Here is a 26216-nt window from a genome sequence, read left to right as displayed (position 1 = left end):
TCTAGATTTGTAGCCCTTCTCCCCCACATTCATTGACATCTGTCACCTTCTGAGTCTCATATATTCAGGCCCATCACTCATCATATTGGCCCACACCATACCCATGTCTGCTTTGATATCATTATGCCCATATCCTAATCCTTGAATAAGCCAGAAACCAGGCCCAAACAGTTTGGGTCAATACATCCAGAATAGGTATCAAGGAGAAGCCATGGATCCCAGAATGAGACAGACCCAAGACCCAGCAACAGATACCACTGAACATACTCTACCAGGTATGTGCCTTTCCTGAGAGTTTCCATTATGAGAAACTCTCATGCAGCTCATCCGGGTTTTACTCTGTCTAGAATCTATTGAAATCGTGAAAATGTGACCAATACCTAAATGCTATAAGTAGTTATCCCCACGCAATGGAAGTATAGATTTTCATTTTATTTTTTATCGTTTCCTGTGCTTCTCAGAATGTCTGTGATAAAGCTGTACTGCTGTTATAATGAGAAGGAAACTCTTCAATTATTTTATAAAATAATATATTTTGTTAAGGAAACTCTTTCAAGAACAGATTAACAAAAAACCAGAGTGACATGGCAGCCATAAAATTTTAAATTATTTGCATATTTCATAGACACTCAGTAAATCTCCTTAAACTCCAGTCTAGAGTTTAAAACACTCTAGATTTCCCCAGCTCTCAAAACCTAAAGGAAAAAAAAAAATCTCTTTCTCACAGTAAAAGAGAAGAAATACACGAAGAATCAGAAAGCAGAAATTATGCTTTCCGAAGGCAATACTCTATCACCAAGTGTCTGATGAGGCATTTCTAGAAAGTCTGCGACTCCCTTGTCCTGGTGCAACTATTTCCCAGCCCTTACAGCAATAAGAGCCCTGAAAAATGTCAGTGTGTGATGGTGGCCAGCCCTAAACTCCAGACATTATTAAGGAGGTACTCTGTATCAGAGGACACGAGAAGCCTTTTTCAATTTTTCTTTGAACGAGGAGAGGCCCTTTTCAAATTCTAATTCAAAACCTAATCTCATCCTATAGATTCCACAACTAGTAGAAAAATGTTTTCCACTAACTGAACATTTGATCAACTTTGATCAGCATGTCAGAGGTGATTTTATATAAATGTTAACAGATATGGTTAGTTTGGGAGTTCCTGTTGTGGTGCAGTAGAAACAAATCAGGCTAACATCCATGAGGATGCAGGTTCGATCCCTGGCCTCGCTCAGAGGGTCTGGGATCTGGTCTCCTTATAATTATTAAGCTCATTTGGTAATGTATGAAAATAAATTTAAAGGATAAGGGAAAGGATTCTTGACTTTCACATTGAACCAAATCACTCAGTAAGTATTCATATAGGGACGTGCCAGTGCACACAGTTTATAAGCATTGGGACCAGTTGTTTAACCCCTGTTTGTTAAACAATGGAGTATGACGTTTACTTTGGAATTTAACAGGACTGACTGCCTTTGGGTCCCACCTTCATGACTACCCATCAAATACACTTCAAATCCAAGACCATGTCTTAATCTCCTCCCTTTGGAGAAAAAAAAAATCTCCTAACAATTGGTGATACTAATGAAATTTTCAGGTATTTCATATTTAGAAAATAAGTCTTCAATTGATAGATAACTTGGGCTGGTTTATAAACCAGAGCATATGACAGATTATGTAGTATAGGAAGCAGTATGTCTCAGTGTCCTATTTTAATCAGAAAGTGGACATCAGATTACAAATTCATGTCTACAAGTACAGTATTCTCAAGTGAATTAACTGGTTCTGCCTAGTAAACATCAATGGTATTAGAGGCCTGAAGCCTCTAGTGTCCCAGTAAATAAGGGCAGACAAACTTTCTTGTCTGCTTATAAATACTATCCTTGTCAAAGTAGTTTCTGGAGGGAAACAATCTTGCTGTTTTATTTTACAACAAACTAAAATCTATATAGAATAAATCCTAGAATGTAGTCATGAATTTTTACAGTATATAAAAATATTTACTTTGGGAAAAACCTTTCCAGATATTAAAACGTACTAGTATATTATTTGCATTTGAATTTATATGAGGAACAGAATTCAAAAGTGATTAACACCATAAAAACTTTTTAATTGTAGTCATGTTGATAGAATAAGTATATTCAACTATTTATTTCTTTTCAATTAATTTAAAAGTTCTAGATAATAAGGCCTTTCTTTAATGGAGCAAAATTATTTTTATTATTTCTTTTCAGCTCCTACTTAAGATTGCTCCTTTTTTCTTTTTTTTTTTCTTTTTTTTATATTTTTTAATTTTTTTTTTATTTTTCCACTGTACAGCAAGGGGGTCAGGTTATCCTTACATGTATACATTACAATTACATTTTTCCCCCAGCCTTTCTTCTGTTGCAACATGAGTATCTAGACAAAGTTCTCAATGCTACTCAGCAGGATCTCCTTGTAAATCTATTCTAAGTTGTGTCTGATAAGCCCAAGCTCCCGATCCCTCCCACTCCCTCCCCCTCCCATCAGGCAGCCACAAGTCTCTTCTCCAAGTCCATGATTTTCTTTTCTGAGGAGATGTTCATTTGTGCTGGATATTAGATTCCAGTTATAAGTGGTATCATATGGTATTTGTCTTTGTCTTTCTGGCTCATTTCACTCAGGATGAGATTCTCTAGCTCCATCCATGTTGCTGCAAATGGCATTATGTCATTCTTTTTTATGGCTGAGTAGTATTCCATTGTGTATATATACCACCTCTTCCGAATCCAATCCTCTGTCGATGGACATTTGGGTTGTTTCCATGTCCTGGCTATTGTGAATAGTGCTGCAATGAACATGCGGGTGCATGTGTCTCTTTTAAGTAGAGTTTTGTCCGGATAGATGCCCAAGAGTGGGATTGCGGGGTCATATGGAAGTTCTATGGATAGATTTCTAAGGTATCTCCAAACTGTTCTCCATAGTGGCTGTACCAGTTTCCATTCCCACCAAGAGTGCAGGAGGGTTCCCTTTTCTCCACAGCCCCTCCAGCACTTGTTATTTGTGGATTTATGAATGATGGCCATTCTGACTGGTGTGAGGTGGTATCTCATGGTAGTTTTGATTTGCATTTCTCTTATAATCAGCGATGTTGAGCATTTTTTTCATGTGTTTGCTGACCATCTGTATATCTTCTTTGGAGAACAGTCTATTCAGGTCTTTTGCCCATTTTTCCATTGATTGATTGGCTTTTTTGCTGTTGGGTTGTATAAGTTGTTTATATATTCTAGAGATTAAGCCCTTGTCGGTTGCATCATTTGAAACTGTTTTCTCCCATTCTGAAAGTTGTCTTTTTGTTTTCTTTTGGGTTTCCTTTGCTGTGCAAAAGCTTTTCAGTTTGATGAGGTCCCATGGGTTTATTTTTGCTCTAATTTCTATTGCTTTGGGAGACTGACCTGAGAAAATATTCATGCTGTTGATGTCAGAGAGTGTTTTGCCTATGTTTTCTTCTAGGAGTTTGATGGTGTCCTGTCGTATATTTAAGTCTTTCAGCCATTTGGAGTTTATTTGTGTGCATGGTGTGAGGGTGTGTTCTAGTTTCTTTGCTTTGCATGCAGCTGTCCAGGTTTCCCAGCAATGCTTGCTGAATAGACTTTCTTTTTCCCATTTGATGTTCTTGCCTCCCTTGTCAAAGATTAATTGACCATAGGTGTCAGGGTTTATTTCCGGGTTCTCTATTCTGTTCCATTGGTCTGTCTGTCTGTTTTGATACCAGTACCACACTGTTTTGATGACTGTGGCTTTGGAGTATTTCTTGAAGTCTGGGAGAGTTATGCCTCCTGCTTGGTTTTTGTTTCTCAGGATTGCTTGGGCGATTCTGGGTCTTTTGTGGTTCCATATAAATGTTTGGATTGTTTGTTCTAGTTCTGTGAAAAATGTCACGGGTAATTTGATAGGGATTGCATTGAATCTGTAGATTGCTTTGGGTAGGATGGCCATTTTTCCAATATTGATTTTCCCAATCCAGGAACATGGAATATCTTTCCATGTCTTTACATCTTCTTTGATTTCTTTGATGAAAGTTTTATAGTTCTCGGCATATAGGTCCTTTACCTCCTTGGTCAGGTGTATTCCGAGGTATTTGATTTTGTGAGGTGCAATTTTAAAAGGTATCGTATTTTTGTATTCCTTTTCATATATTTCTTTGCTGGTATACAGAAATGCCACTGACTTCTGAATGTTCATCTTATATCCTGCTACTTTGCTGAATTTATGAATCAGTTCAAGGAGTTTTGGGGTTGAGTCCTTAGGGTTTTCTATGTATAGTATCATGTCATCTGCATACAGTGACAGTTTGATCTCTTCTCTTCCTATATGGATGCCTTTTATTTCTTTTTTTTTTTTGTCTAATTGCTGTGGCTAGGCCTTCCAAAACGATGTTGAAGAGCAGTGGTGAGAGTGGGCATCCCTGTCTTGTTCCCGATTTGAGTGAGAAGGCTTTCAGTTTTTCCCCATTGAGGGTTATATTTGCTGTGGGTTTCTCATAAATGGCTTTGATTATATTCAGGAATGTTCCCTCTATACCCAGTTTGGCGAGGGTCTTGATCATGAATGGATGTTGGACTTTGTCAAATGCTTTTTCTGCGTCTATTGAGATGATCATATGATTTTTGACTTTTTTTTGTTAATTCTCCTTTTTTCTTAATCAGAATTAGCCCTTTCATTGAAATCCACTTTTTTATTTAATATTTTTTTAATAATATTCCCTGGACTTTTAGGATTTTTTTCCTTTTTTTTTTTTGTCTTTTGGCAGTTTTTCCAGTTGGTTTTAAACTTAATGAGAGCAGTCTCTGTGAGCTCACTTTGATATCTCCCACAGTGCCAATCCTTAGAGAAGTCATTCTATACAAATGTTCTGAATGGACTCAGTTTTAAAACAGATCACAAATTAGCACAGAGGCATTTTCTGAAGAAGGAATTGCATTTATCTCCTGATAAATATTGGTGTGTTTTGTAGAATTATCACAACTCAAGTGGGATGGGAGTATGGAGGAAGTTCTAGACTGACACAAACCAAACTCCAGTTGTGGCCCCATCAGTGATGAACCTTGTGAGCTTTTCCAAATCACCAGCCACTATCAAGGGTTCAGTGGAGATGCTATTTCCTAAGCCTGCCTCCTAAAACTGTTACTACCATCGCATGAGGTAATGAATGAGATAGCACTCTGAGTACTAAAAAGTACTACAAAAATAGGTGGTGTACTTATGCCATGTCTTTACCATAACATGCTGAACTTTATAAAATAATATTATCATTCTAAGGTGCTTGGTCACTGTATTGTTACTGGGATGGAAAAAAATTTTTTAGAAAAATTGAGACCCTAGAAACCCACTTTTAAAAGATCCAGGATTTACCAATGCCACAATACACCCAAACTGTTTTGGAGGGCTGCCTTGGAAGGTTGTACTAGAACTAGCTAAAATATACTGTCTGTATGCACTCTGTCAAGCCCTTGATTGACAGTTTTAGGCACATTGTCTCATTTAATCCTCAATACTGTCCTATGCAGGTGGGTAGTGTTATTGTCCTCCCTTTGTAGATGAGGAAATTGTGCCTTAGACTAATGTGTCTAAGGTTATGCCAGTCAAAAGGGTCAGAGCCATACATGAATCCATATTTGTCTTACTTTAGCACCAATGCTCATTTGTTCTTTTCTGGTCTGGCAATCCTATTAACTAAAGCCTATGCAATTTTATAGCAATTCAAATCCATGAGGAAGAAAATTAAATATTAAGAATCACATTGTTTAATTTCAAATTGATTTGAAGGTACCCATGGAATCACATGGATCTTTAGAGGTTGTTAAGGAAAATTTTATCGTCTTTGCACATAAAGAGATTTTAAAATAATAGTAATGAAAACTAAATTATCAAAATATACTTTTTAATGAGTTATTGCTTAAGACGTGCCTATTGGCAATGAATGAATTTTCCAAATATATAATTTGTCATAATGTCAGGATTTTGTTCTCTAATAACATTTGAGTTACAGTAACTTCTATTAAAAAATAATACTCCAGTTAAAAAATCATTCTGGTTTCCCAGACTCTCATTTTTTTGGCAGTATATATGATATTTTTCTCTTGAAAAATTGCTGGATAGTTACCATTATAGAGAAAGTAAAAAATGTAATTCACAGCTAGGTGGGCTAAAAGAGAAACAAACTCTGACATATTAAACAGTACTCTTCCATTTGGTAGTCTCAGGTGATTTTCTAAGTAAAATGTTTATAATTATTGTAACACTCTAAGAAAAGAGAAGAAAGCTTGCAAGTTGTATTTTGGTTAATGAGACTCTGAACCCATAATTGTTCAGTGTCTTAAAAATAAGCACATAAACATGTTCTAATCCTAAATGCTCATTTTATTAGCAGACAATTTCAAGTATTGCATAAATATCTTCTCAGGATATTTCCTAATGAAGTCTCAGACAGTTTATAAAATAAAATAACTTTTAAAGTGAGTCTAGACAGTAAGTCAGTGGTCAATAATCCTGTAAATCCTGATATACAATATTATGGTTATATCCCTTCTTTATTTTAGAATCTTCTATAAAGAGACATTTACTTTTATTTGATGCTGTAGACCTGATGTACATTTCCCATCAATGTGATGAGAATTGTAGGTTAGTCACTAAGTGGGAAAAATTGAATCATTTAATCCTTCTTTGAAATCTCTCTCTCATTGACTCTTTGAATTTTGTTGTAGTAAAAGGTACAGAAGCTCATAGCTTGAAATGGAGAAACATATAATTAAAAAGCAAATTGTCCTAATGGTATATTTGGGGGAAATGGTGTTTAACAACTGAAACTTTTTCTTTTTGTCATAACATTTTAGTGTAACAGTATCACCGGCTCTGTTGATTCTAAGGGACTTTGTAGCAATTGACTTCAATAAATATTTATTAATGGGTATATTGAAATTCATACAGAATTTCAAATAACTCAGAAATATGCACATCTGTCATAATGGTGTCCCAAATCCAAGTGGTAAATGCAAGTTTAAAAGTAGAGGATTCTTGGGAATGTTAAGTTGATGCAACCACTATGAAAATAGTATGGACAGTCCTCAGAAAACTAACAGTAAAATTATTATATGATCCAGCAATCCCACTCCTGGGTATATATCCAGACAAAATTATAATTCGAAAAGATACATGTACCCTATGTTTATAGCAGCACTCTTCACAATAGCCAAGATGTGGAAACAATCTAAATGTCCATCAACAGATGAATAGAAGAATGGATTACAAAAATTAGGTACATATATACAATATGGAATACTACTCAACCATAAAAAGAACAAAATAATGCCATTCACAGCAACATGGATGCAACTAGAGATTATCAAGTAAAGTCAGTCAGAAAGATATCACTTATATATGGAATCTAAAATATGGCACAAATGAACCTATCTACAAAGCAGAAACAGACTCACAGACATACAGAACAGACTTGTGGTTGCTAAAGTGGAGGTGGGAGGGAGTGGGATGGACTGGGAATTTAGGGTTAGTAGATGTAAACTATTACATTTAGAATGGATAGACAGCAAGGTCCTACTGTATAGCACAGGGAACTATATCCAGTCTCCTGAGATAGACCATGATGGAAAATAATATTAAAAAAAGAATGTGTATATATATGAATCACTTTGCTGAACAGCAGAAATTGGTACAACATTGTAAATCAACTATTCTTTAATAAGAAAAAAAAAACTAACCAAAATTAAAAAAGAAAGTAGAGAATTCTTCAGATCACTTAGGCACAAGGCAAAATTGGGTTTTTTATGTCAGGTTCTATATAATGCCAGAGCTCTTTAAAAAATCTGAATAAGTAACATAAGACTGTTAGCATACTTAGATTTAGAAATTTTATCTACTAGTTATGTTAAAAGTCAGTGAAATTATTTATTCTATACTTATCTAGTTTCAAAAAAGTATAAAAATGACAATGCTCGACTATGACCAAGAATTTTATACATGAAATGAATATTTTATTATTGCTTTGGGATAGTTTCAGAATTTGCTTTATGAACTTCAAAATCTCTTATTCTTCCATTACACAGCCTAAAACCTAACTCTTCCTTCCTTAGCATAAAGCTATCAAATGAGCTGGCAGCATCCCCAAACCTAAATGCAATTTCTACATGTTGCCAAAGAATTAGAGTCTCAAATGCTTTCACAGGGTTATAAGACTGGTTTTGTCTTATATATTCAAAGAAAATGGTGCTGACTGGGGTACCCAAGTGGGCTATATACATTCATTCATGTAAGAATAAAATGGTCTGTATATTTATGTTACTTTCACCTTGTTTTTTCTTTCTTCTATCCACATATATTCATAAAACTTTTGAGAAACTTAGCTGCACTTCACTGTTTCTTTCTCCAATGGGAATTTAAATGCTATTATTATGTAAGGAAAGTGAAAGTTAGAAACATTTTCCCTAAATGGAACATGGGTCTTTCTTTGAGAGTGATATAATTCTGGGAGCTTTGGTTAGGAATTTTCCATGTGCTAGTTTCTGTAATGGAGGCATAGAGGAAAATACTACAAAATTGGTTCTTGCCTTCACATATCTCACAGTGTAGTAGTCAAGACTGCTGTGCAAACAAGCAGTGTTGTAAAAAACCAGACATGCAAGATAGTCACTTTAGTTTTGTTAATTTAAATGGCTATGCCCCTCTGTAGAACTAACATAAGAAATTACATTTGGAGTTCCATCATGGCGCAGTGGTTAACGAATCTGACTAGGAACCATGAGGTTGCGGGTTCGATCCCTGCCCTTGCTCAGTGGGTTAACAATCCGGCGTTGCCGTGAGCTGTGGTGTAGATTGCAGACGCAGCTCGGATCCCACGTTGCTGTGGCTCTGGCGTAGGCCAGTGGCTACAGCTCCGATTGGACCCCTAGCCTAGGAACCTCCATATGCCGCGGGATCGGCCCAAGAAATAGCAAAAAGACAAAAAAAAAAAAAGAAATTACATTAATTATCCTTTCAATTTAAAGGAGTATTCCTGTGCAAAGATTTGAGATAAAATATTTGATCAAAAGGTATAGAAATGGATACATAATAATTTCCCCAGACTTGCATATTCAGACAAATGTTTTTCTCATTCTGAGTAGCTACCTTAGTACTTCCTATGTAGTACTCCTTTGATTAGAATATTATTAGATTTCCTCTGGTTAACTTGCTCACAGAATTAATTTGCTGTATTGTCAAACTTGTCATTATCCAACTTACATTTATAGTTTTCCAGTCAAAATGCCTTCTATAATTTCATATTGGTATGATCTTTTAAAGAAATGTCACATTGTTTTCAAGGTGTGTCTTTAGTTCCCAATATTCTGGAGATAGTTCCTTTTTTAAGACAAATATTAGAATTCAGATTGGATCTGCTATTCCATAACCCTTATGTTTGCAGACGTTCACCAGCAATGGTGGTTGGGCCTTCCACAAAGGCAGACCACTAAATCTGGTCTAGGCTGGAAAACCAGCACAAATGAAGATTCAGATTCCATTTAGAGTTGTTTTCACTTAGGATTACTAACTAAACAGCACAAGAGAATGGGATACAGGTCAGTGGACATATTTTCTGATGTCACCCTTCCTTGGGCGGCATATTCAAAGAGGTCAGTGTAGTCCACCTACCATGAGGAATGCACCTGACAGAGCAGCTCAGAACAGGTGACCTTGTCGCATAGTCCATTAGACTTTGAGAGGAGTATTTATCTGTCATTATAGGAGTTTTTTCCTGAATCACCATTAATTACTCTATTTTTACTAAATCATTCAACCTGCTTACCACCAGTCTTCAGAATGGTATTTAAATTTCCAGAAAGACTGCTTTGTTCTCCCATGTCTTTCTACAGAATCCCTTGGTTGAGCCATCACTACAGGGGTAGTTATATGTGGTTTAATAAATAGAACTGGTTTTGATGCAACTAGAGATTATCATACTAAGTGAAGTAAGTCAGAAAGAGAACAAATACCATATGCTATTACTTATATGCAGAATCTAAAATGTGACACAAACGAACATATCTACAAAACAGAAACAGACTCAAAAACATGGAGCTCAGACATGTGGTTACCAGCGGGGTGGGGGTGGAAGAATGGGATGGACTGGGAGTTTGGGGTTAGTAGATGCAAACCATTACATTTAGAAAGGATAAGCAATGAGGTTCTAGTGTATAGCACAGGCAACAATATCCAGTCTCTTGGAATAGGCCATAATGAAAGATAAAATAAGAAAAGGAATGTATATATATGACTTGAGTACTTTGCTGTACAGCAGAAATTAACATAACATTGGAAATCAGCTCTACTTTAATAAAAAATTTAAAATTAAATTTAAAAGAGTAATGAAATAAATGAACTGATTTTGTCATCCAAAGTATTTATTGGTTACTCACCTTGGGGAAAATGCTATACTGACCTGTAATACCATAATATTTAAAACTGTAGAATCTCCTTTAATGGAGATATTTTAACAGACAAAAAGTTTAGGGAGAAAATAATTCCATACAGAAATATAAAAACTATTCTTATTTTTAAATTATTTGGGGAAATATTAGGTAAAGATGTTTAAAAAGAATTTCTCTAAGTTTTGCTCATAAGTTTAGCTGTGACTGAGAAATTTTGGCAGTTAATTTAAATTAAACATTTGAATGTTCTTTCTCTGATATGACAACATGCAATGTAAGGTTATCAGTAATTCTCATGTTGTTGCTATAGTTTTTATTATTTTAAATATTGTTCATTCACATAAACTTGGCATTAAGATGTATAAAGGAGAAACAACCTTGGGTTTTTTAAGTCAGAGAGTCTGAGTTTAGACTCACCTTTCCAACTCAAGTAGTATAGTTTTGAGCAAGACCCTTAGCCTTCCTAGAACTCAGTTTCTAAATCCATAACATGAGTATTTTTTGAACCACAAACAAGTTTACTAGTAATTAAATCACTCAGGGAATCCTATAGAAGATAGACATATAGCAGCAAGGCAGTTGGTTGGAGAAGTCAAATACTATGTCATGCTCAAAAAGATCTAAAGACATTCATTCCTGTGAAGGTGTTCTGTTATCTGTTAAAACACACAACACGATATTTGCTAATACAATCAATAAAATATTCTTTTGGAGTTCCCATCGTGGCACAGCGGAAACGAATCTGACTAGGAACCATGATGTTGAGGGTTCAATCCAGGCCTCACTCAGTGGGTTAAGGATCTGGTGTTGCTGTGACCTGTGGTGTAGGCTGGCAGCTGTAGCTCCTATTAGACCCCTAGCCTGGGAAACTCCATATGCCGTAGGTGCGGCCCTAAAAATAAATAAATAAATAAATAAATAAATAAACAATAAAATATTCTTTTGCTGATTTATTTTCTACCTTTTGTCAAATAATGTTCTTTCTCATAATAAGGATTAAATCATGATTCCTCAGGAATTTTAGTGTCCTCAGGAATCATTTCTTTCTTTACACTCTATATCAAAACCATTTAACATAAAAATCTGTCACTTAGAGCAATAGGTCCCACTAATTTATTAAAAGAATGAGTACAAAAAAATGCAAGTATTTTTCAAAATAAAGGTTGTGAACCATAAGAATTAGGAAACTCTTTTTAGAAGGGTGAGCACTAATGCTAGGTCCGTTTTCCAAACTACTCAGCAACTAAATATTAGAAGATACCAATTGTTATGCAGACAAAGCCCTAATTGCATGGAATTTTTTGGCATTTACTACAACTTTATGATATTTTCTGAATCTAAATTCAGAACTGGTAGGTATATCGTGTGCACATATTTGTGCCCCCCACACATTTAATTTTGATTAACACATACCAGAATATTGCAGATTATATTTTTGTAAATAAATTTCATCTTTGACACATTCAACTATATCAAATGATTTATTCATCAAAGTTAAGTCCTAACATGTTTTGGGTGCTTAAAACCAACATACATTAGAAACATGCCATGATGGGGAGAATACAGACAAAGAAAATTATTTGGTGAGCTCCATAATATGACAGATGTTAGCATCACTCATGAAAAAACTCAGTCCATCCTACACCGAAGGTGGTATCATTCACCACAGTGGAGCAGGTACAGATTACAAAGCACATGAACTAGAGCCCTAGCATCAGGCATGACAGAGGAGGCAATTGAGTAGTCATATCAAGAAAATGAACTCATTTTAAAGGATTTTAGATTTGACTGTGTTTTTAAGGTATCTTCTTGAAAGCATTTCAAGATTTGCTGATATTATTTTTTTAAGTTCTCAAAATTTTGAATTTATAGAATATGTCTTTCATCCTAAATAATCTAATACAGAGACACTTTATTAACCACATACTACTTTGTAACAGTAGTTACTCCAGTAACCATGGCAACTATGGTATAAATCCTTCTTTTCACTAACTTGGAAAAATTTTTTTTTAAGATTCTCTCTTTGGACTGACATTTTCAATGCTTGAGCTCTAGTGAAGATGATTTTTACCTCTTCACACTGTGAAAAGTTGAATTAATCTTTTCAAAGAGTTTTGTACATGTTGAATTTTTTTTATCAGGACACTTCAACTTGGAACTTGCAGTTCAAACCAAGGGGGGAAAAAAGGCCTATGAAGCAATAATGTTATCCATTTTCCCCCTAACTGTAAGACATGAACATAACATAGACTTCATATTTTTCTCATGAAAAGTTCTTATGTTCCTAAGCCACATTAAAATGCAAAATAGGCGTTCCCCATCATAGCACAGTGGAAATGAATCTGACTAGGGACCATGAGTTTGTGGGTTTGATCCCTGGCCTCGCTCAGTGGGTTGAGGATCCGGCATTGCCATGAGCTGTGGTGTAGGTTGCAGACGTGGCTCAGATCTGGCATTGCTGTGGCTCTGGTGTAGGCTGGTGGCTACAGCCCCCATTAGATCCCTAGCCTGGGAACCTTCATATGCCGTGGGTGCGGCCCTAAAAAAAAATGGTATTAGGATGTGGTTTTTATCATTAGTCCTATGAATGATAGACACAGTATAATAAGCTGAGATGGAGTGACCACAGGAAAAGTAATGAAGTAAATATGAAAGACCAATGGAAGTTTAATTTCAAGAGTGAAGTACTGATTTTGCAAAATAACTGTGAAGTATACAGATCACCTTTGCATTTTCAGTCATCAACATGACATTAAGCTGTGTCCATATCCAACATAGGTGCTAATGTATACATTTTATCTCTAAAATGCAAACAGCTACATATACTTTGTACAGATGCTGGCAGTTCTGAACTGTGTTAGTATTGCTGCACCTTTGAAGATAAGATGATGCACTAAGCCCACCACAAAAATATAAACACCAGATGTGATTAAAAACATAAAAGCCAAAAATGAAGAATAAGAACCAAGGGAAACAGATATTTCTGAGGAGCAGTAGATTAGATACCTGGAAGTGGGGTACTGTCATAACAAGTAATTAAAAATGTAGGAGTGGGAGTTCCCGTCGTGGCGCAGTGGTTGACGAGTCCAACTAGGAACCATGAGGTTGCGGGTTCAGTCCCTGCCCTTGCTCAGTGGGTTGACGATCCGGCGTTGCCGTGAGCTATGGTGTGGATTGCAGACGCGGCTCGGATCCCACGTTGCTGTGGCTCTGGCGTAGGCCGGTGGCTACAGCTCCGATTCGACCCCTGGCCTGGGAACCTCCATGTGCGGCGGGAGCGGCCCAAGAAATAGCAACAACAACAACAACTACAACAACAACAACAAAAAAAATGTAGGAGTGGCTTTGGAATCAGGGAGTGGTAGGAGGCTGGAAGAATTTTGAGGAACAGGATAGAAAAATCTTAGATTTCCTTGAATAAACTCTTAGAAGAATTATAGATATTAAAGATGCTTAGTAGAATTATAGATGTTAAAGAGTGCAGTATGAAGAGAATATTTTATTGGGAACTAAAAGAATGGAGATCTTTTTTATGTAATGACAAAGCTAAATGGAATTGTGTCCCTGGTTATGTAAAAAACAGAACTTGTAGAAGATGAGGTAGAATACCTTGTTAAGGAGAATTCCAAGCGAAGTGTTGAAGATGTGGCCTGTTTCTTGCTGCTTATAGTAAAATGCAAGAAAAGAGATATAAATTGAGGGAACTGTTAAACGAAAAGGAAGCAGGGCATGATCATTTAGGAGATTCTCAGCCTATTCAGGTGAGAAAAGATACTAAAGAGATTGCCCCTGAAAGTGTGGCATATTTTTTAAAAAGCCAAGGGTATGGCTGTACAACTCTTTGCTGTAACCTTTGAAAGACTGAAGAATCAGTGTTCAGTCATAAGAGATTAAAATTAAAATCCTCATAGATATTCTAAATTACAGGGCTTTTATGGAGCTATATGATTGTCAGCCATCTCAACAAGAGCCAAAGATAAAGAAGGGATTATCTCAAAAAAAAAAAAAAATTGTGGATGTGGCTAATGGAGCGAATTGCTCTGCCATCCACAAGAAACCCACAAAGTTCTTAAGAGAATTATATCAGCAGAGATGCTCCCAACTTAGGTGGAAAGAAACAAGAGAATGCAAAATGAAAGGAGCCTATTGGACTCCAAAATTCTGCTTAAGGAAGCAGGCTAATAAAACTACTCAATTACAAAGATTTACTACTGTTCATGGAAAAGGGAGGGTGATTCAGTGGGCAGAACAGGTAATCCATGGGTCAGAACTGAGAACCTCTGGATAAGAGTCCATATCTTGATTTTTGGCCTCTTGAGATCCTAAGCAGATAATCCAGTCAAGCCAGCTGAGCCTTCTATCTACGGAACCATGAGATAATAAATGAGTGTTGTTCTAAGCCATAAATTTGTTGGTAATTTGTTATGTAGCAATATGAACCTTATATAAATGTTAATAACCAGATTCTCTAATAGATTCTAAAGAATTTAGTTCTTTCGATTCAAAAGAAAGAACAAAGTAGTTCCTAGAGATTTTTACATATACTCCTAAACTGTTTACAAAAGATTTCCTCTGAAAAGGTTTTTAAGTACTATGTTATCTATATGGTTTCTAAAGGAAAGGCAGTTCTTAAGCTTTCCAGAAGGGAATAAAGAAGGTCGACACAGCTATTAAGCAACCCACAGTATCCCCCACAGGGGCCTAATAATTTAAATTAAAAGTGCCAGAGTTCCCGTTTTGACTCAATGGATTACAAACCCAACTAGTATCCATGAGGATGCAGTTTTGATCCCTGACCTCACTCAGTGGGTTAAGGATCCAGCGTTGCTGCAAGCTTCGGTGTAGGTCACAGACAAGGCTCGGGTCTGGTGTTGCTGTGGTTGTGGTACAGGCCAGCAGCTGTAGCTCCTATTCAACCCCTAGCCTGGGAACTCTGTAGGCCATGGGAGCAGCCCTAAAAAGCAAAAAAAAAAGGCGGGGGGGGTGGGCCTAGGAAAGCCATTTTACTTAAAAAAGCAAAATTCTTTCTTTTGGAAGTAGTAACAAAAGATCAGATCCTTAAAGGAAGGTTTTTCCTGTGAATCTTCCTAATTTCAGGTTTAAAAAAAATTTTAAATGATAGTTTTCACTTTTTCCAATATAAGTTCTCTGTTTAGTGATTGTTAAACAAAGATAAAAATCCATTTATTATTATTCATTGACATTTATTTTATGCTTATGTAAAATTTGCTTTATCATATTATATGTCTGCAGGTTACTAGTCATTTCTAACTCAGTCTGAGTTCACTTATATCACCTGAGACCTTGGCTTTGTATCACAGTTTGCACAAAATATTGTGCTGAGATAGGAGTGCTACTTAACAAGCATGTTTTGGCATTGCACCTCCTCTTTGTCTGAACTATCTTCAAAAATACTGATGTCAAAAATAACATCAGCTTACAATGGGCTTGTAGCAATGATGGTAGTTTTAGTAACTGAATCAACCTTAGGCCAAGTGCCATTAGCTGGCTCAAGTCATATGTTAGGGTATTATTTTCTGTGACTTACACTCAGAACATTAGGACTTAGAGGTGGGCAGTCACAAAGAAGACTAGAAACCAGTAGTGGTGAATCTTCCCTGCTGTAACATACGCAAAAAAGTAGGTATTATAGAGTGTATGTCGATGAGTTGACAATGACTAAATGAGCATAGCTGCCATTGGAGAGCCCTGGAGCCCTTTACAGTAGCTTTGAGCGTTGTTCATTAATGAAACCTAATGGAATTAACCACCTCTTATTCTAATATTTATTTAGATTTATTTGTGTTACTGTCAAATAAGTTGAAATTAAAGCTGCTTAATAACAATAAATTAATGTAAAGAAACTATTAACATATGCTATTCGGCTAAAGGCTCAAAGGAAAAAAAGAAGCAAGTAACTGGGGCAGCAGAGTGAAAATTTTTAACCTTTGCCCTTTTTAGTAACCGGTCCTTTTTTCTTTGGTCTTTACATCCTATTTTGCTTGCTTTTCCTTTTCAAAAGTTGAAAAAAATATGCCTGGTTGTCCTACTCCCACCCATCCCTTTCCCATCAATACTAATGTTACCTAGAAGTGGAAATTGTAATTTGGAGAAGGTGATTACTACACATGTGCTCTTCTAACTTAATGACAGCAAAAAAAATTAAGAAGGAAGGTGGCTATAACTAAGGTGATCATTTATTCCAGTTTGCTTGGGACAGTCCCAGGCTATGCCTATTAATAGCCTCTCCTTTCTTTCTGAAAACTCTTCTGGTTTGAATGGTAAATTACATAGTCATCTTACTTATAACTAAGCTGGGCTAAAGGATGATATAGAAAAATGTATGAACTTAAAAAAAATGATGTTAGTTGAAATTTTGGTAGAAAAAGGTTAAATAAGTATCTTATTAAAAATAACAAGGACAGAATTGCCTTTCTCAACACTGGGGTCTCTATGTAATCTTTAGAATTATGTTATCTTTTAGGAATGTTTACAAATATTTAAGTAGTTGTTCTTGTTTATATGCAAGAAAGTTGAACTACCCAGATTCTTGTAGAATTATAATACAGAGAATATGTTCCTTTCAATATTTTAAAAAATATTCCTAATGAAAATTCTCACTGAAATTATATTTTAGAAATATAAATGGAGTTTTAATAAAACATTCATGATGGATTTTTAAAAAATGTAAAGGACACTGTTGATGATTTTTTGGGTAAAGAAAAAGTGTTTAAATGGAAAATATTTGAAATGCTCAGCAAACAGAATAAAATTAAAATAGGTGTCTTTTTAAGACAGTTTAATATTATTTTTTATATATAATTTCTGAAGGCTATTTTTGGTTATGTTTTAGTGTTTATTATAGTTTAAAGAAAATGTTTCTTGCCCCACACCAGGTTTTTATTCTCATTGGTACCAACTAACTCATTTTTATCAAATTTAAAAGCAATATTAATATTTTGGAGAAATTTAATTGAACTCCAGACAAGTCATTTCCTTTGTCTCCCCTTCTAACAGGAACTTTTTAAGGTGAGTTGAATAAATAAATAAAACTCCCTGCAAAGACCTAGGTTTTAGAATCTCCAAGTAGGTTGTAGTAGACACTATTCCCATATGAAGATTCACAGAGTTCACTATAATGTACTTAATATAAAGCTGTAGCCTTCTATGAATAAAAGAGAAGACACAAAGGAATAAAATAACTGGTGCCTGGGGCTGCCAAAAACCTTCCATAAGCAGTTTAGATATACAGCTTTCAAGTAGAGCCAACACACTTTGAGTTTAATATTTTGTTACCTTGTTAATAATTAACATAATGCAACAACCCCATCTGGACCATGAAATAAGAGGACAGAATTCCAAAAGAGTTTTTAGAGTTTATTTTTTATGTAAGAAAAATTGTCAGACTAACTCATACTATACTTTTGTTCAATATTCTTCTTCTTAACTACTAAATAGTGGCACTTTTGCAGGTTGAAATTTGCTGTGGGATTCTACTGCTGTAAGCACAACAGGGGGTTAAACACAATGTTAGATTTCCATTCTTACTTTTTTAATGAGGTGTACTTATTGCCAAAGTAAAACATTCTGTGCAAATAAGGAGCCCGTGCTATGATTGTTATGATTAAATTGTGTGCTTTAGCCAGTCGACTTACTGAGACTATTAAATTACAGTGGCCAGTGCTATGCTTATGAGTTAATAAAATGGCAGTTATTTAAGGAAACAGTTTTTTTCTCCAAGTAGACATTATGTTTGCCTGTGTGAACAACTAGAGGAACAGGGTGTAGAGAGTTCTTCACTGTATCACACCTGGAAGATTGACATGTTTTCTAGAAGATAATGAAAAAGGGGGAAAAGAGCAGGAAAAGAGAGAAAGCGATCAGCCATTCTCAGCTTTGCCTCATTTTTAAGAGGATTCATAACTATTTATTCTTCATAAATGGAATATACACAAAAATGATTTGAGTTTTGAAAAGATACTGTTCCTGCCTAATTTGTAATCTCAAAACCACTAGTCATACTACTACTAACACCACTGCATTTTCTCATTATGGGCCATGGGACAGGCTCTAGGCCTTTTTTTCTACTGAAGATAAAGAAAATCAGCTGATACTTGGAATCACTGGAGCAGAAGGGACCTTGCGACCTTGAGATCCAAGTTGACCTTATGGAATGGACCTGGAGGGAGACCTCAGATTCAGCCTAACAGCTCTGACACTTGATAAATCACTGAAAGGCTCTGCCTGGGCCTCTGTCTACCTATTGAGGACAACCCACACATTCCATCATGTCCAATTCCGGAGGACAGAGCAAGAATCTATGTGAACCCCCAAGGAGAACCCATGCTTAGTGTTAAGTAGGCAGAGCGAGGGATTAGCCAAAGCAGAAAGAGAAGGGCCAGCTGCTTTACTCTCCACTGTAAAGCCCAGCCAGGTGTTGAGGGCACCATTTGGGTAGAACCATCTTGAGGTGCTTCTAAGAAGTTAGCCCTCCTTAGAAAGGATTAAGGTAAAGTTCCACTAGGGGAGCAACATTCGAGGGATGATTATTGCACAGTCTTTTTAAGACGGTGCACAGGAAAGGTATCAGCCAGGCCAATCCCCTGCCTCCCACTAGGCTCTAACTGTGTGTTTGGGACTCACATCCCTCTAAGCTCTTTAATTGTTGTCAGTGTTTTCCTAGTCAACAAAGACTATGTTCTGCTCAAAGAAAAACATCTTTAATGAAAATGTTCACATTTTTCCTTAATCCAGGAACTCCTGGGAACCTGGAGAAATTTCATTTTGAAACCATGTTATATTGGTAATATAGAAAGGACTGAGTGACTCTTTTTAATTGTGTGGAACAAACAGGAAATATACAATGAAAAGAATAAAAATAATAGCATAAAAGAATTTCATAGAATTACAAAAAGAGTTTCTAAGAGCTTTAATATATATGGATATGTATGTATGTATATAGGTATATAGGTGTATATTTATATACACACACACATACATAAATGCATACTTTGAATTAAAATATTATATTTAAAATGCATATATTTATATGTTATTTCTTGTGGGGAATGAGCCACTTTGGGACTGAGCTACTTTATCTTTGTAATAGGTAGCTAGATAATTAGAAACTCTCTAAAGTCTCATTAAAGCTTAACTTTATGGGATTATTGGTACCATCAGTCATCATAAGTAAGTGTGTCAGGAAAGGGGAAAGCTGAAATAATCAAATAATATTTATGTAACAGCAAAGATGTAAAATTCTTAGAATGGGAACAGAAAGTGCATTTGAAAAGAAGTAAAGCAGCTATTTATTGAGCACTACCACATTCTAAATGGTAAAATAATTGTAACAATAATGACAACAACAGTAATAACAGTCGCAGGTGAAACAAATAAAATGGGCACAGAGAAAAGTCCCAGATGCCCAGCTTTGGGCTCAGCCCCATGTGCGTATTGTCTCGTGTAATACCGTGAAACAAATTCTGACATAATCCCCTTACAAATGAGAGGGCCGAGACGTAGAGAGATTGTCACTTGCCAAGGTCTGCTGAGGTTGTAAACATGAGTTTAAACCCCAGTTGTCTGTTCCCAGGTTCTCTTCCCTCCCTCACTCAATTCTGACAGTCCTGCAAGATGGGCATCATCCACTGAGGTAGAGATTGGTTTCCCTGTTGCAGGGAAGTTTAGGTGACTTCTCTAGGGTTACACACAGATTCCACAGCAACGATGTTAACCAAATGTGTTTTTACATATGTGTTTAAACATGTTTTCTACTATAACGTGCTCAATTTTTCCCCCTTTAGATTTTTGTCCTTAATGGTAACAGTTTAATGAAACTTGAATTGGATATCTGACTATAGTTAGATCTGCTTCACAAAAGAAAAATCAGCAGATCAACGCTAGGTTTCACACTAGCAATATGTATTCACATCACAGTAGCATCCTTTTTTTCATATTGGGCTGTTACATAGTTTTCCATAGGTTTCTATTACTGAAGTGGGACAGTTTCACAAGTCAAAACTTGCTTGAATTCCAATGACTAAGCTGATGGTGTCTCAGTGACATTCTTCCTTTTATTCATGGAGCTAGTGAGGTAAAGTGAGGATTGGTTAATTATTTCTAAATTCTGGGACCCTATAGTAAAACTCTACGTAGTCAGGTTCAGTGTGGGTATTATACAAATAGGAAATAGATGTGTAATATGGGCTTTGACTGGGGTGGGAGAGAACCTCTATTTCTCTCCCTCTTTCTGGGGTACAGGAAATTGCCATGGATTAAAGAAAGGCCAATACAGCTGCCCAGTTAGCACACTTTAGAAATATACACATGCTCTCCCTTTCCCCAATCTTCTTTTGTTCCCTTCATTGCAGCTCACCTTTCCCTGTGGAATGTGTGTGTCTGAGCAGCTATACCTGGTTTGGATTTTATTGTTATTATTATTATTATTAAGGTATAGTTGATTTATAATGTGCCAATTTCTACCATACAGCAGTGACCCAGTTATACATATATATATATAAAAGAATGTATGTGTATATATATATTATGTATGTATATAAGAATTAACACTTTTTCTCACACTGTCTTCCATCATGTTCTATCCCAAGAGATTGGACATAGTTCCCTATGCTGTGCAATAGAACCTCATTGCTTATCCATTCTCAATGTACTAGTTTGAATTTGATGAGAGGATGGACCAGAAGCCAGATCACTTAGTCTCTCTGCTGATACAAGCAGAAATTCAGCTAGTTAGACCAAAGTTGACCCCCCTGTACACTTCATGTATGCCACTGAACAGTTGAAGAGTAATGATAGTTTTCATTTCCTCCTGGCATTAGATCTGAGAGGCCAACTAATAGGTTAACAAGAAAATTCAGAGTTAAAATCGACATGTCTTGCTTAATTCTCCCCAAAGTGCTTGAGTATGATTATTATTTAATACTTTTTTGTCCCTTAAATATAGGGGATACTGGTCATCATATGATATTGTTTCAGATAATAGATAGCTCCCTGAAAACTAAGACCAACATACAAAAAATACCAGAATGTGGGATTGGATGGAAGCAGATTTCTGAAAGCCTAAGGTGATGACTAATGCAGAGCTTTCTCTGTGGTGCTGAACAGAGTTTTTCAAGAGTTTCTGTCATTTTGTGACATTTTTCCTTCCTTGTCTAGCCCCCAAGCTCAGCCCTACTGTATCGTCACGTTTTGCTTTTCAGATTCACCATCACTGATGGTGGGTCAGGAACACCATCCATGTTCACAGAAAACAGTACACTGTATCACTTGAAGATGGAAAAGAAAAGATTCTTCAGTCACTAGGCAGGCTGACCTCAGGGCTGCCAAGCAAATTATGCCAGCCCAGACTGTCTGCTCAGAGAATCACTGTGGTGTGGCAGGTGATGAATGAGTGGTTTTCATGGCCTCAGGCTCCTTTGCAAGAGAGAGAGAGTAAATTGGAAGATGATTTTAGTAGTCATGGTGGGTAAGTCTGACAGAAGTCAGATATCACTCCCTACCTCTCTGCTTGCATGAGGAATGATGGCAGGACTGGGCCTTGACTTGTGGGATGTTCAGTATAAAGATGAGAAAAATCATCTTCTTTATTCAATCTTCCTCTTTGAAATGAAAATTTGACCAAGCAGAACAAGATTTTTTTAATAGCAGAAGTTTTGCTGATCCAAAGAAAAGGGCCTGCAAAGTATTCACCTTTCCAGTGGCAGTGAGACACTGACATTGACAAAATAGCACCTGACTTCTCACCTCTCCTGGGTAAGACAAGTCTTTTCATATTCAAGCACCATCAACTGCTACAGGAATATGAAAGACCACTTTATCTTTTGAGATAACCTAAACATAGAGCAAGTTTATTCTACTTCATAGATTTAGAAATGGAATTTATTATTAGAAGAAACTTAAAGTTGAATATTCATTAGTACCCTTGATCCTCTTGAGCAGAAGACTTGAAAGAAACCTGGGTTTGGAGGGAGTTTTTTTAATCTTCTCTTTTGCCTGTGCTTTTGGGTCTGATGTTAAGTTCTGCCATCTGTGGGACTGGTTCATTTTAAGTGTCTTTTACTGATAAGCTTCAGTTCTTTGGGGAAATTGTTTTTTGCTTGTGTTACCTAAACGGCAGAAATTGGCTTCCATCTCACAGAGTCTCTGCATTATTAAAATACAGCTTGTTGTGCAGAGTTTTAATGGACTCTTTAGGGCCTTTACATATTAATATTATAGATAAAGAACTATTAAAGCATTCCAAATAAAATGTATTTACTAGTTAAATGTGTTTTATTTCTGATCATCGATGAAAAGGACAAGCTAGCTGTCTTCAATGGTCATTTAGGAAAAAGGTTGTAATCTGATACAAACTTAGTCTCCTTATATAAGGCAACATAGTCACATAATTTCAAGGAAGCCTAGAATTTATTACTCTCTGTCTTTAATTCTTACCTTTAAATAGTGAAAACAATACAAAAATGATTTTAACCTACTCTTGATTATTTAAGTATAAAGTATTTATAGTAAATTCTTCATCTAATGCAGATTTTTTTTTCAATCAACAAGAAGAATGTAATGGAAAAAAATAAAAATTATTAAAAAAAAAACAAGAAAAATGTGGTAACCATTTGTTTTCAGCTGTTATATACTTAGGGATATTTTTATTTTAAATGTAAAAATAAATATCTTGTCTTCTTTGGAGAAACATCACTTTAAGTCCTCTGCCCATTTTTTGATTGGGTTGTTTTGTTTTTTTGTTATTGAATTGTATGAGCTGTTTGTATATTTTAGAAGTTAAGCCCTTTTTGGTTGCATCATTAGCAAATATTTTCTCCCAGTCTGTAGGCTGACTTTTTGTTTTGTTTATGGTTTCCTTTTATGTGCAAAAGCTTATATGTTTGATTAGGTTCTATTTGTTTGATTTTGCTTTTATTTCTATTGCCTTGCTGAAGTCAGTTATCAGTACCAGTAACTTTTGTGTGGAATCTTTAGGATTTCTATATACAGTATCATGTTATCTTCAAATAGTGGTAGTTTTGCCTCTTCCCTTCCAATTTGGATACATTGAATTTCTTTTTCTTGTCTGATTGCTGTGGATAGGACTTCTAATATTATGTTGAATAGAAGTGGTAAGAGTGGGAACTTGTTTTATTCTAAATTTTAGCAGGAAGGCTCTCAGCTTTTCACCATTGAGTGTTATGTTGGCTGTGAATTTGTCATATATAGCTTTTAAAAAAAATGTTTACTATAGTATAGTTCATATACAATGTTCCTTCAGTTTCTGCTATACAGCAAAGTGACTGGGCAACACATACATACACATTCTTTTTTTTTTTCATTTTCTATCATTTTCTAACTCAAAATACTGGACACAGTTCCCTGTGCTGTATAGCAGGACCCCATCACCCATCCATTCTAAATATAACAGTCTGCATCTCCCAAGCCCAAACTCCCCATCTGTCCCCTTCTCTCCCTTCTCCCCCTGACAGACACAAGTCTATCCCCCATGTCCATGATCTGTTTCTGTTTTGTAGATGGATCATTTGTGCCACAGTTTAAACTCCACATATAAGTGATATCATATGGTGTTTGTCTTTCTCTTTCTGACTTCACTTAATATGAGAATCTCTAGTTCCATCTGTGTTGCTGCAAATGGCATTATTTTGTTCTTTTTGTGGCTGAATAGTATTCCATTGTATACATGCACCACATCTTCCTAATCCATTCATCTGTTGATGGACATCTAGCTTGTTTCCATGTCTTGGCTATTGTGAATAGAGCTGCAGTGAATATAAGGGAGCATGTGCTTTTTCACAGCAAAGGAAACCACTTTAAAATATGAAAAGACAACTCACAGAATGGGAGAAAATCTTTGCAAATTATTCAGCTGACAAAGGCTTAATCTCCAAAATATACAAACAACTCATACAACTCAACAACAACAACAACAACAACAAACAACCTAATCAAAAAATGGGCAGAAGACCTAAATAGGCATTTCTTCAATGACCTGTGGATGGCCAGCAGGCACATGAAACAAATGCTCAACATCACTCATTATTAGAGAAATACAAATAAAAATTAGATAGAGGTACCACCTCATACCAGTTAGAGTTAACAAGTCAACAAACAACAAGTGCTGGAGAAGATATGGAGAAAATGGAACACTTCTTCATTGTTGGTGGGAAATAAATTGGTACAACCACTATGGAAAACAGTATAGAGGTACCTCAGAAAACTAAGTACAGAGCTATCATATGGTCCAGCAATCCCACTCCTGGGCAAATATCCAGACAAAACTTTCATTGAAAAACATTCATGTCATAAATAGCTTTTATTGTGTTGAGACACGTTCCCTCTATACCCACTTTGGCAAGAATTTATATCATGAGTAGATATTGAATTTTATGAAGCACTTTTTCTACATCTTGAAATAAAGTAGTTTTGTATAAGGTACAAATTTTTGTATTGGGGATAGGTACCAAAAGAGGGGTAGTTAATTCTGTCTGAGTTTAGGTGAAGGAAAGGAGATTGACAGAGACTTTCAGAGAAGATTCTTGAACTGAGTATTTGAATATTATTCTCCAGATGAACAAGTGATAGAAGGTGTAAGAACACAGGCCTGATTTGCAGCAACATGGATAGAACTAGAGACTCTCATTCTGAGTGAAGTAAGGCAGAAAGAGAAAGACAAATACAATATGATATCACTTATATCTGGAATCTAACATAAGGCACAAATGAACCTTTTCACAGAAAAGCAAATCAAGGACTTGCAGAATAGACTTGTGGTCACCAAGGGGGAGGGGGAGAGAGTGGGTTGGCTGGGGAGCTTGGGGTTAATAGATACAAATTATTGCCTTTGGAATGGATTAGCAATGAGATCCTGCTGTGTAGCACTGGGAACTATGTCTAGTCACTTATGATGGAGCATGATAATGTGCGAAAATAGGATGTATAATATGTATGTGTAACTGGGTCACCATGCTGTACAGTAGAAAAAAATTGTATTGGGGAAATAACTATTAAAAAATAATAATAATAATAAAATATATTTTTTAAGAAAAGAGCACAGGCCTGTAGGACTAAGTCACCATAAGGCCTTAGGACCTAATAGGGGTCCCATATGCCTGGAATATAAGTATGAGATGAAATATGCAGGGCATGGTTGGAACATATGGAAGAGGCTTTACATAACACACAATTCTGGATTTTGTAAGAAGCCATGACATGGTTCTAAGTAGACTTTGTCAACTGTTCATATATGTGTTCTAGGAAGACCACTCTAGCAAAGTATGGCAAAGATTTGGAGAGGGCAAAGACTAGAAGCAAGAAATACAGTTAGGAGATTATTAGAGAGGCACAGGGGAGAGGTGATGAAGGTGACAGTAGTGACTATGGAGCGGAAGGGAAAGAACTATAAGATATGAGTGAAGTGATTCCTATCAAATGAGGGATAAAGAAAGAGGAGGAAGATCTCTATCATCCTTTTCATCTTTTGCCTCTCATGAGTCATTTATTCAAGATTCTAGATCAAAACCTCTCAGCTCAAGGGAAGATTTTCATAAACACACTTAATGTAAATATTAGAGCTTGATAAATTGGCTTATTCTTTTGAATTCTTGCTTTTAAGTTATTAGAACCATTGGGTTTTTAAAGGGAGCCCTGTAATATTGGTGCCAAATGAGTCAAGTATTAAAGTTAATTCTTTATTCAGAAGACACACCATACACACGTAAATATATACTAAAGCCACCCCGTATCATGTGGCATATTGTA

At 35.9% G+C, this 26216-nt stretch overlaps 1 protein-coding gene across 6 annotated transcripts in view; it reads left to right on the top strand.

The window, feature by feature from the left end:
- ZNF385B (zinc finger protein 385B) overlaps positions 1–26216 on the top strand; it is a 327173-nt gene that overhangs the window by 169432 nt on the left and 131525 nt on the right. The window contains exon 1 of one of the 6 annotated variants that reach the window (XM_047773000.1): positions 16020–16076. The exons of the other annotated variants lie outside the window; for them this stretch is intronic. The gene's annotated coding sequence lies outside the window, so the exon portion shown is untranslated. Of the gene's footprint in view, positions 1–16019; positions 16077–26216 lie in introns of those variants that run through there. 6 annotated transcript variants of the gene reach the window in all.

The sequence above is a fragment of the Phacochoerus africanus genome, chromosome 3 (assembly GCF_016906955.1).
Source record: "Phacochoerus africanus isolate WHEZ1 chromosome 3, ROS_Pafr_v1, whole genome shotgun sequence".
NCBI classification, from domain to species: Eukaryota; Metazoa; Chordata; class Mammalia; order Artiodactyla; family Suidae; genus Phacochoerus; species Phacochoerus africanus.
Note: the sequence above shows the minus strand (reverse complement) of the source record. Positions and strands in the feature narration are given on the sequence as shown.